Consider the following 12,500-nt stretch of genomic DNA (forward strand, 5'->3'; position numbering starts at 1 on the left):
CTATGACCTTACACACACACACACACCCAACTCCCCGCCCACGAGAGTCAGAGTAACGACCCGAAGCACAGCTGTACCGAAATAATTTCGGCCCTGGGCAGGATTCGAACCAAGCACTACGCGCACCACCATGCTAGTAGTTCATCGTTCTACCAACTGCGCCAAGTATACGTGTGTGTGTGTGTGTGTGTGTATTCACTTGGTCTTTGGATCACGTGTTGGACTCGTGATCGACAGCTATTTCCCTTCTGGAAGAGAGCTCAGAGCTCGTAGGTCCGATCTACGGGTAATGCTATGACCTTGCACACACACACACCCCCAACTCCCCGCCCACGAGAGTCAGAGTAACGACCCGAGGCACAGCGATACCGAAATAATTTCGGCCCTGGGCAGGATTCGAACTGGGTGCTGGGAGCACTTCTGCTTCCCAGTTCAGCGCTTTACCAACTATGCCACCGAGTCGGTGTGTGTGTGTGTGTGTGTGTGTGTGTTCCAACAAGTGAAGAAGTGACTTTAACAAACCCTGCCGCTCAATGCTTATCTGGCAACATCCTCTTTGGGGGAAGATCTGAAGATCCATCCCAGATTCCTCTTCCTGGGTCGTTGCTTCCGTGGACACGCTACCTGATTCTGTTTAATGTCGCGAACACCCCCTATTAGGAGGCTTGGACGGTGCCCCTTACAGAGGACCTTGTAGCGTGGAATTTAATTAAACCATACCCTTGGTCCAACTCGCTGGCGGCATGGTTCGAACTGCCTTCACCTCGATCTCCGCCGCAAGTGGCGACGCTCTAACCCATCATAGGACGCGCCATCTACTATAGAGGATTCGAATCGATTTGAACCGAATCAATTTTAGGTTTCTTTGCAGTGGGAATTCCTACAAGAGAGTTCTTGACAACTTCTCAATTGAGTTATATTGGTCCCAGCTTCCTTAAGCCTTATTTATTCCTTCTTCATTGGTCCCAGCTTCCTTAAGCCCACATCCTTCCCGCTCATATTAATATTCAGTCAAACTCCACTTAGGAAATAGACAAGAACTGGTTTACCAACAGAGTAGTTAACGAATGGGATAGACTTACTAACCATGTAGTGTGCGCTGAAACAATGGGTTGTTGTAAGAGAAGATGAGATAACTTTATGGATAGGATGCTAAGGGACATGGACCTGCCTAGTGTAGGCCTTATGGTCCCTTGCAACCTCCTCCATTCTTATGCTCTCAATTGAGGTTATATTAGTCGCGGTTTTCTTGAGTTCAGATCCCTCCCGATCACATAAATATTTAATCAACACGGCAGTTGATGCTTCTGTACGTACATCTTCCGCACATCTTTACCTTATAAATGGTCCCCGTAAACCTGATTTGTCATTTTGTACAACGCTCGATGTTGGTGGGACGGTGGGACGATTCATATACGGCCCATAGACGGGGAAGTGCGCTGACCCGACTCTCATTTCCTCTCGTCCGTATCCCCCTACATGAGCTTTTATTACCTCACCACCCGCTGACTCCTCCTCCTCTTCCTCCTCCTCCTCCTCTTCTTCCTCTTCCTACTTCTTCTACTCCTCCTTCTCTTTCTCCTCTTCCTTCTTCTTCTTCCTCTTCCTGCTTCTCCTACTCCTCATTTTCTTTCTCCTCTTCCTTCTTCCTCTTCCTGCTTCTCCTACTCCTCCTTTTCTTTCTCCTCTTCCTTCTTCTTCTTCCTCTTCCTACTTCTCCTCCTCCTCCTTTTCTTTCTCCTCTTCCTTCTTCTTCTTCTCATCTTCTTTCTACCCCTTTTCCTCCTATTTCTCCTTTTCTTTCTCCTCTTCCTCCTCCTTCTTCTCGTCTTCTTCTTCCTTCTTCTTATCTTATCCCTCCTCCTCTTTGTCTTCCCCCTTCTCCTATCTCTCCTCCTTCTCCTACTTCTTCCTCCTCTTCCTACGCTTCATACTCTTTAGGCTTCTCTTTCTTCCCCCAATCTTCCTCCTCCTTCTCTTATTCTTCCTCTTGTTCCTCCTCTTCATACTTTTCACTTTATTCCTCCTCCTCTTCCTCCTTCTCTTATTCTTCCTCTTGTTACTCTTCTTTATACTTTTTCACTTCCTTCCTCCTTCTCCTCCTTCTCATATTCCTCCTTCTATTCTTTTTCTCGTCTCGTAATTTTCCTTCTCCTTCTACTTCTCCTCCTTGTCCTTGGCCTCCTCCTCCTCCTCCTCCTATTTTCCTCGTACTCTTCCTTCTCCTCCTATTTCTACTCCTTTTTCTCCTTGTACTTTTCCTTTCCTCCTCCTCCTCCTACTCTTCTTTTTCCCATCTTTCTCCTCCTACTCCTCCTCCATCTACTCTTCTTCTTCCCCGTCTTTCTCCTCATACTCCTCCTCCATCTACTCTTCTTCTTCCCCATCTTTCTCCTCCTACTCCTCCTCCATCTACTCTTCTTCTTCCCCGTCTTTCTCCTCCTCCTCCTCCTCCATCTACTCTTCTTCTTCCCCGTCTTTCTCCTCCTCCTCCTCCTCCATCTACTCTTCTTCTTCCCCGTCTTTCTCCTCATACTCCTCCTCCATCTACTCTTCTTCTTCCCCTTCTTTCTGCTCCTACTCCTCCTCCTCTTCCTCTTCTTCTTCCCCGTCTTTCTCCTCATACTCCTCCTCCATCTACTCTTCTTCTTCCCCTTCTTTCTGCTCCTACTCCTCCTCCTCTTCCTCCATCTACTCTTCTTCTTCCCGGTCCTTCTCCTCCTGGTCCTCCATCTACTCTTTTTCTTACAAGTCCTTCTCGTCCTATTCCTCCTCCTTTCCTTCCCTCACTTTACTATACAGTTTTAAAACTGTGTTAATTAAGTATACTAAGTTTTGCTATCAAGTATACGTTTTTCTATATTCTATCCCTGTTTCGTTTCCTCCTGACCACTTACCAGCCACATTCTCTATCTCAATATTCCCTCTTCACCGAACGTCTATGTTTTCTATATTTTCTTTTTCTAGCTCAGTTTCAGTTCCTGCTATTACCTGCTTCTTTATATGACAATATTACCACTCCACCGTACGTCTGTGTAATGACACCACAATCTCTGTTGACCTTACCTGACCCCTCATCTGGTCCGCGTCTACTGGAGCATAAGAACGTAAGACTGGAGGAGACTGCAAGAGACCCTAAGGCCTACACTGGGCAGTTCCATGTCCCTTACCCCCTGTCATCTCTGCCCATAAAGTTATCCCCTCTTCTCTTAAAACAACCAACTGCTTCAGCGTTCACTACATGGTTACTAAATCTATTCCATTCATAATAACATAAGAAAGGGGGAGACTGTTAGAGACCATAAGGCCTCCACTAGGCAGTTCCATGTCTCTGAGCCCCTGTCATCCCTATCCATAAAGTTACCTAACCTTCTCTTAAAAGAATCGATAGCTTCAGCGCTCACTATGTGGTCTACTGAGTCTGTTCCATTTGTTAACCATTCTATTGGTAAACCAGTTCTTGTTCATTTCCTCCTACGTCTCTTGTCCTTCTGGCACCAGGGCGGGATCCCGAAGACTATTCTGCATCAGCAGCAGCCGGGAACTCTCCGAGATTCCCGCAAACCATAAAGTCACTGGAGCAGCGCTATAGCTCGCAAAGGAGGAAGAGGAACTGAAGAGGGAGTCGGGGGATGGTGCTGGAGTAGACGAGGCAGGGCCTTCCTCCTCTTCCGTCCAATATTGACTAGGGACCTGCTCGGGTGTGACAGGTTAAGCTCCGAGGAGGAGGAGAAAGAGGAGGAGGAGGAGGAGGAGGAGGAAAGGGTCTAATGAAGAGGTAAGGCAGGAGGAGGAGCGGGGGATGAGGAAGAGGAGGAAGAGGAGGAGGAGGAGGAAAGGGTGAAGGATGATGATGAAGAGGAGAGTTTCTAATGAAAAGGTAAGGGAGGAGGAGAGAGTAGGAAGAGTAGAAGGAGGAGAAAGAGAAGAGGTCCTAATGATGAGTTAAGGGAGGAGGAAAGAGGAGGATATGGAGGAGAAGGGAGAAGAGAGGAGGAGGAGGAGGAGGAGGAGGGGGAGGACGTGGAGAAAGATGAATTTTTTTAATGAAGAGGTAAAGAATGAGGAGAGACGAAGAGGAGGAAGAGGAGGAAAAGGAGGAAGAGGAGGAGGGTCTAATGACGAGGTAGGGGAGGAGAGAGACGAGGCGGAGGAGGAGAACATGGAGGAGGAGGAGAAGAAGGAAGAGGAAGAGGAGAGGGTCTAATGAAGAGGTGAGGGGAGGAAGAGAATCTAATGAAGAGGTAAGGGAGGAGGTGGAAGAGAAGGAGGAGGATGAGGAGGAGGCAGAGGAGGAGATTGAGGAGGAGGAGGAGGAGGGGAAGGAGGAGGAGGAGGGGAAGGAGGAGGAGGAGGAGGGAAACGGGGATCAGAGGCTTGAAAAGGATTTGTAATATGGCGGGGAAGGGACCGAGAGAGAGGCGAAATGGCTCCTCGGAAGAATATATGTATACATGTGTGTGTGTGTGTGTGTGTGTGTGTGTGTGTGTGTGTGTGTGTGTGTGTGTGTGTGTGTGTGTGTGTGTGTGTGTGTGTGTGTGTGTGTGTGTGCGTTTGTGTGTGTGTGTGTGTGTGTGTGTCTGTGTGTGTGTGTGTGTGTGTGTGTGTGTGTGTGTGTGTGTGTGTGTGTGTGTGTGTGTGTGTGTCTGTGTGTGTGCGAGTGTGTGTGTGTGTGTGTGTGTGTGTGTGTGTGTGTGTGTGTGTGTGTGTGTGTGTGTGTGTGTGTGTGTGTGTGTGTGTGTGTGTGCACGTGTATTTTTGAAAAAAGATGGAGATATGTGTAGACGATAAATTATCCTTCCACCGAGGAAATACTCAAGCTAATAAGATCTCTCTTCACCGTCAATTTCATATGAACGACATATCATGGCGAAAATGAGGAGCCTACGCCAGGAGGCGCTGATGAGGTTGCAGGCAATAGTGCTCTGAAAAGGCAGACCCCATCACCTTCAAAAAATTGGATTTTTGCAATTTTTGGTATCTATTCTTAAAGTGGGTTAATTCTGTCTTACTATTATATCGTGGTCTCAACAGGCAGATTGCAAGAACTCCACGTGTCTTCTACATTCCCAGAAGGCAATAAAACGTTGAATATTTATTTGATATTTTGTTGGAATCTAACGCCATTAAGCAACAGTTCTAATGCCCATCCCTGGGTTCGCAAAACCACGAGATGCAGATGATATAAGGAGCAAAAAGAGCAACGAGCGGTCAAATTTTACCATCGATTTTCTCAAAACAAGGATTTTGGAATTAATGCGTTTTGGATTTTCATGGCAGAGCGCTGAAACCATTGCGATATCGAACTGTCTAGTGTAGACCTTATGGTTTCCTGCATTACCCTCCAATCTTATGTTCTTATGAATAGAATAGATTAAGTAACCACATAATGAAGACTGAGGCCTTTAGTTCTTTTGAGAGATAACTTTATGTACAGGGATGACAGATGGTAAGGGACATGGAACTGTCTAGTGCAGACCTTATGACCTCTTATAGTCTACTCCATTCTTATGTTCTTATGAACGGGGTGGGGTCCCTCTGGGCAACAGTCACTGCAACGACTGAACGAAGAAGACAACTGTGATCCGTGATTGTTCAAAGCCTTTTGGTAAGGGTGAACGCGTGGTAGTTGTAGTTGTTAATATATATATGTATATATATATATATATATATATATATATATATATATATATATATATATATATATATATATATATATATATATATATATATATATATATATGGTTAAGTCATTGTCCATATGTTACGTATCGCCTAGGTTCGAGTCCTCAGTCAGACAGCATATCAGTTTCCGAATATGCTCCCATCAAGCTCCTGTTAGTCTTAATCGTGTTTGTAAGGTATTAAAATTGAAAAACGTAATGTTGTTCATAGGATGATATATATATATGTATGTATGTATGTATATATATATATATATATATATATATATATATATATATATATATATATATATATGTATATATATATATCATACACACATGTACAGTATTTGTATATTTTGGGAGCAGATTCTCATTGATACGCACTGAGCTGAACACAACAGCATTCTGACATTTATCAATCTTCTTCTTTTTAATGTTCTCAATTGCAGATCTTGCACATCCTCCTGAAGCAAGATCTTCAGTCAGAATAATTGAGAACATAAGAAAGAAGAATAGTGTCAGAATGCTGTTGTGTTTAACTAAGTGTGCATATATATATATATATATATATATATATATATATATATATATATATATATATATATATACATGAGGAAATATACGAAATATTTAGTCATTTCAATATAATTTCTCATTTGATTTTGTCGTGTTTAATTATATATAGGATTGTTAACGGAGCAGGGAGGCCCTGCCACGTTACACTCGTTCAGTATGTGCTCATGGGACTGTACTTGAACCTCATCTAAAGCTTTCCGAGACCTCAATGTCCTCGCCACGTCCACGCTGCAAAACGGTATGGGCCGTAAAGTCACAGCAGCTTTACACATTCTTCACATTACATGAGGAGGGTAATAGCTGTCGATCACGAGTTCAACACGTAGTATATGACTTTAATATCACACACACACACACACACACACACACACACACACACACACACACACACACATGTACACGCACACACACACACACATACATGTACACGCACGCACACACACACACACACACACACACACACACACACACATACATGTACACGCACGCACACACACACACACACACACACACACACACACAAGCACACACATACATTTGCACGCACACACACACACACACGCACATACATATACACGCACACATACACATAGACACACCCACACCCACACCCACATCCGTTTCGTGTTTCCATATTTGCATATACAGGTACATCAAAGAATAAATACAGCTCTTTGATACGCATATACATATATAATTATTAATACATAACCATGTTAATGTGGATTTATCTATATTCCGTACACATAAATTTGCATTTAATTCATTGCACTGTACCCCAACATATATATATATATTTTTTTTTTTCATCTTCCTCGAGAGCTTCCCATATATTTATGACCCGAAAATGCGCTGAATTTCTTTTTCCATCAAATTCTTTGTTTTTTCCTTCTTTTTTGGGTTCTTCATTATGTTTTCCTGGACGCTCTGCATCACTTTTTTTTTCTCCACCCGTCAATTAATTTTGCATTTTCACAATCCGGGGGGTTTCGCAGAGTTTTGTATTTATTGTTGACCTTTTCAAAGAGAATATTCTCTTAGAACCTCTGTCGCTAATTTGCTGGTAATCCTCGCTATGCCTGTGTGAGGACTTGTCTCATTTGAGGCCAATTCCTCACTGGAGGACAACAATTTCCTCAACTTTGGACGAAGAAAGAAACGGTGAGATACACTCAAGTGGGTGTTCTGCTCGCTTCTGCCGTTTCGTTTTATGCACGAGGGCACATGCTTCTCTCTTTCTCTTCACATACTTGCTAAGCTCTTTTGTGTGTGTGTGTGTGTGTGTGTGTGTGTGTGTGTGTGTGTGTGTGTGTGTGTGTGTGTGTGTGTGTGTGTGTGTGTGTGTGTGTGTGTGTGTGTGTGTATTTACCTTGGTCTTTGGATCACGTGTTGGACTCGTGATCGACAGCTATTTCCCTCCTGGAAGAGAGCTCAGAGCTCGTATGACCGATCTATGGGTAATGCTATGACCTTTCACACACACACACACACACCCAACTCCCCGCCCACGAGAGTCAGAGTAACGACCCGAAACGCAGCGATACCGAAATAATTTCGACCCTGGGCAGGATTCGAACCAGATACTGCGAACACCACCGTACTTCCAGCCCAGTACTGTACCAACAGCGCCACCTAGTCGTGTTATCCTGGACGCTCTGTGTGTGTGTGTGTGTGTGTGTGTGTGTGTGTGTGTGTGTGTGTGTGTGTGTGTGTGTGTGTGTGTGTGTGTGTGTGTGTGTGTGTGCGACAGCGTGTGTTTGAGTGCATGTTCATTAAAACATAAGAATGGAGGAGACTGCAAGAGACCATAAGGCCTACACTAGGCAGTTCCATGTCCCTTACTACCTGTCATCCCTATCCATAACGTTATCTCGTACTCTTTTAAAACAACATGAACGCGTGCGGAAAGGATTCGTTCGTGATTTCGTGACCGCGAATATCATGTTAGATATTCAACCACTTGAGTATATCTACGGACCAAACCGTGAACTGGAACATCAACGCAAGGTCTAGACCAGAGTTTTTCAATTTTTTTTTTTTTTTACTGCGACCCACAGCAAAGAACTACAGTTTACATCGCGACCCATAATACTTAGGTGTAATAAGATTATATATATATATATATATATATATATATATATATATATACATATATATATATATATATACATATATATATACATATGTATATATATATATATGTATAATATATATATATAATATATATATATACACATGTATAATATATGTGTGTGTGTGTTTATATATAAAACACACACACACACACACGTATATAACAAAAACTAGATATAGCACGATATCTAAAAGTGCGGAGAGTAAGTCTGAGTTCACTAAAGAATTAGTAAAGACTGATAGGAATATAAAAGGTAAGCATATGAAATTAGTAAAAACAGGAAAAAAAAAAGATGTTTGGTACGGAACTGTCGACAAGTAGCTATTCAATCGTTACTCATCAAATAAGGTTGTTCCAATATTGGAACAACTTTATATATATACAAGCACCTGGCTTCGCCAGCCACGGCTGCGCCGTGGGTGCTTGGCCTGCGGCGCTGTGTCCCTTTTTGCCGGTTCAATGGGGGACAAACATACACCCGGGTTCATTAAAAGACAGCCGGGAGTCATTTAAATTTTATTTATTTATATATATATATATATATATATATATATATATATATATATAATATAGAGTGAGAGAGAAAGAAAAGGGAAAAGAAGGGGAAAGGGGGAGGGAAAGAGCGAAAGAAAAAAAGAGATATATTTCATGAAACGTTCATTTTTCATCATCATCTCTTCCTCCTCCTCCGCCTTGCTCTCAATTGCGTAATTTTTATTTCCTTTCTATTTGTCGCGACCCATTTTATTTTTCACGCGACCCACTGAAGAGTCGAGACCCACAGTTTGAAAAACGCTGCTCTAGACTGAGGAGGACGCGAATGGACGGTCGGATTGATATAGAAAATGGACCCCCATAGAAAATGAACCCCACATAGAAAATATACCCCCATAGGAAATGGACCCCCATAGGAAATGGACCTCCATAGAAAATGGAACTCGGGTCCATTTTCTGCCTTCCCCCCCCTCAAATGATTTGATTTTCTATGAACAGATAACATATCAATATCTAACAAGTATTATCTATCAAAATGCCTAACCTCAACTATCCTAATGACAATGAGTTGGATTTTTTTCTAGCGGGGGTCCATTTTCTATAGGGGGTCCATTTTCCACTATAGAAAATATACCCCGGGTCCAATTTCCGAGGGGTCCATATTCCATTTTACACCAGGATGACTACACCTAAGCACCACACCACGGTCTGCAACACCAACGTAAGGTTTAGGATCAAACAGGTCTAGACTCGGGACTCGAGTGGGCAAACGGGCCATTGTGTTATTAGTTTGAAGGAGGAAAACAAACGAAGATCAAAGATGAGAGGAGAGGGACGAACGCAGGGTAGGCCGCTGTGATGCATGGGGGAGGAGTGTTGGGGGTGGATAGTGGGAGAACTGGGATGGGGGATTAGGAGGAATAGTGTATGTTTTGTGGCAAGCGGGGGATGGTGGGGGGGGAGGAGCTAATAAGAGAAATGATATGGTTCAGGAACTGGTCTCGGGTTAAATTAAGTAATGAAATTTAAATTATGGGAAGGGGTGCATTTGATTAGGGGAAAAGGGAACACAAAACGGGTTTCTTTTGGGAATATTAAAAATAAACGGCTGATAACCGTAAATAGTTATTTATACTGAGTTTACATTTGTGGGTCAAATGAATTAAGTGAAATCAAAAAAGGTTTCTGTATGATGGGCATCGCAAACGAAGTGAAAATTCAAACCAAATCGAATGACAGAAACGAACGACATGACGTCATGACGTTCGATGAGACCAAACGGTCAGTCGCCTATTGCACCTCATAATAACATCATACCGTTTAAGTCAAACCTTATATCTATTACGTATAGACTTCCTAATAAGTCATAAGAAACATTTTCTTTACAATTACCATTCAAAAGACTAATAGATAACCGCGTGCCTACCAATGAAATTTATATCCAGGTTAGACTGAAGAAACTAATTCATTTGGGAGCTCAGTGACTGACTACCACTAACTTAGCACTCGCCCCTGGGCAAAGCTGCAAGTTCAAACTGCCATTGCTGGCCACGATAGACATAGAGAAGGGCAGACAAACAAACACCCACGCACACATACACATACAGATAAACAGATGGAGAAAGAGATAAAGTGAAGGAGAGAGATAGAGAAGGAAGAGAAGAGAGAGAGATAGAGAAGAGAGAGAGAGAGAGAGAGAGAGAGAGAGAGAGAGAGAGAGAGAGAGAGAGAGAGAGAGAGAGAGAGAGAGAGAGAGAGAGAGAGAGAGAGAGAGAGAGAGAGAGAGAGAGAGAGAGAGAGAGAGAGAGAGAGAGAGAGAGAGAGAGAGAGAGAGAGAGAGAAAGAGAGTGTGTGGGGGTTGGACCAGTGCCCCAGGGGCTGGCAGTGGTCAGAGCACACAACAATATCGACATCGTTGTTAGTCTTCAAAGGGATCTCAGTTACATGAAGACAAATGGAGGGAACCTTGGCCAATGACCATTCAGGTTTATTACACTCGCCATCGAGGGGTGCCACAGAAATAAGAACATAAGAATGGAGGAGACTGATAGAGACCATAAGGCCTACACTAGGCAGTTCCATGTCCCTTACCACATATCATCCCTACCCATAAAGTTATCTAACCTCCTCTTAAAACAACCAATTCTTTCAGCGCTCACTACATGGTTCCCAAGTCTATTCCATTCGTAAGAGCATAAGAACAAAAGAACGGAGGAGACTGCAAGAGACCATAAGGCCTGCACTAGGCAGTTCCATGTCCCAATCCATAAAGTTATCTAATCATCTCTTAAAACAACCAATTGTTTCAACGCTCACTAAATGGTCACTAAGTCTATTCCATTTATTAACCTCTTGAACCCAAATCCATTACTAATTGAATCCGTCACAAACTGTATCAATTACTAAATGAATCAATCATTAAATAAATAAAAAACGAATAGCAGTAATGGATTTGAATTGGGCATTTTTAGGTTTAAGATGGAGTTAGGCAAAAATTGGTTTACCAACAGTGGTTAACGAATGAAACAGACTTAGTTATCATGTAGTAACTATCGAAATAACTAGCATGTAAAGACGGATCCTTTATTGGTAAGACGTTTCGCTTAATACAGCGTGGTAATGGACATGGAACTGCCTAGCGTAGGCCTTATGGTCTCTTGCAGTCTCCTTCATTCTTATGTTCTTATACTGAACTTAATTTTCTATATTAATATATCTTTAAGGCTGAATTTTTTTTAGCAAGCTAATATGAAGATGCGTGTGCAGATATAGTATACGATTTCCAAACTTTTTACTGTCTGGAGTGCAAAGTCAATGAAATTATTTAACTTATCAATGTTTGACCCGAGACAAATATGCATTAACATTCGCGGTTACCTACGCTGTGGCACAAATATGGAAGATATTATCTTTTAAGATTTTATTATTATCTACTAACTTTCAGTCATCATATTTACTATTCATTCATTAATTATTAATGTTTATCTGAAGTAATTAAAAAATTAACGCCCCCACATACTCCTTATTATCATTCCCGATATTCTTTTCTTTTAAATATATCTTATCAACAGATTCTAAATACATACCTGAAATACATTGTCTAAATAGATAAGGCTTGCGACTTGAAAATTCTTGCGATTCTATCAGTCTCTTAACGTGATGTTTTGTCTGTCTGTTTGTTTCGAGTTGGGTCAAAAGACTTTCTTAAAGAAAAAACAAAGTGTCTAAAGTTAAAGTCTAGCTGAATAGAACAAAATCAAATAACAATTCTCATGGGCTAATTGAGGAAGTATTGACCTACACGTGTCTGCAAATTCTCTTCAGCTACATAAAATCAAGGTGGTTTTAGTAAGAACAATATCCCTATACTCTCATACAGATTCATAAGAGCTGATACTACTATCATGTTTACTTCTACCGTACTCTAAACATCTATTGCTTATAACTACCAATTTCTCCTTTTTCTCTTTTTTTTTCTCTACAGTTTGTGTGCTGGTGACGTCATCTGAAGCGTCCATGTCTCGCAATCTCTTAGTTGTAGGTTCGAATCCCGCACTCCTCTACAATTCCCAGCAGTGACTGTCTATTACCAATTCTAACAGTCTCTGAAGTGCATAAAACGCCAAAAG

Source organism: Oratosquilla oratoria, chromosome 8, assembly GCF_046742065.1.
Source record: "Oratosquilla oratoria isolate Oo_2021 chromosome 8, ASM4674206v1, whole genome shotgun sequence".
NCBI classification, from domain to species: Eukaryota; Metazoa; Arthropoda; class Malacostraca; order Stomatopoda; family Squillidae; genus Oratosquilla; species Oratosquilla oratoria.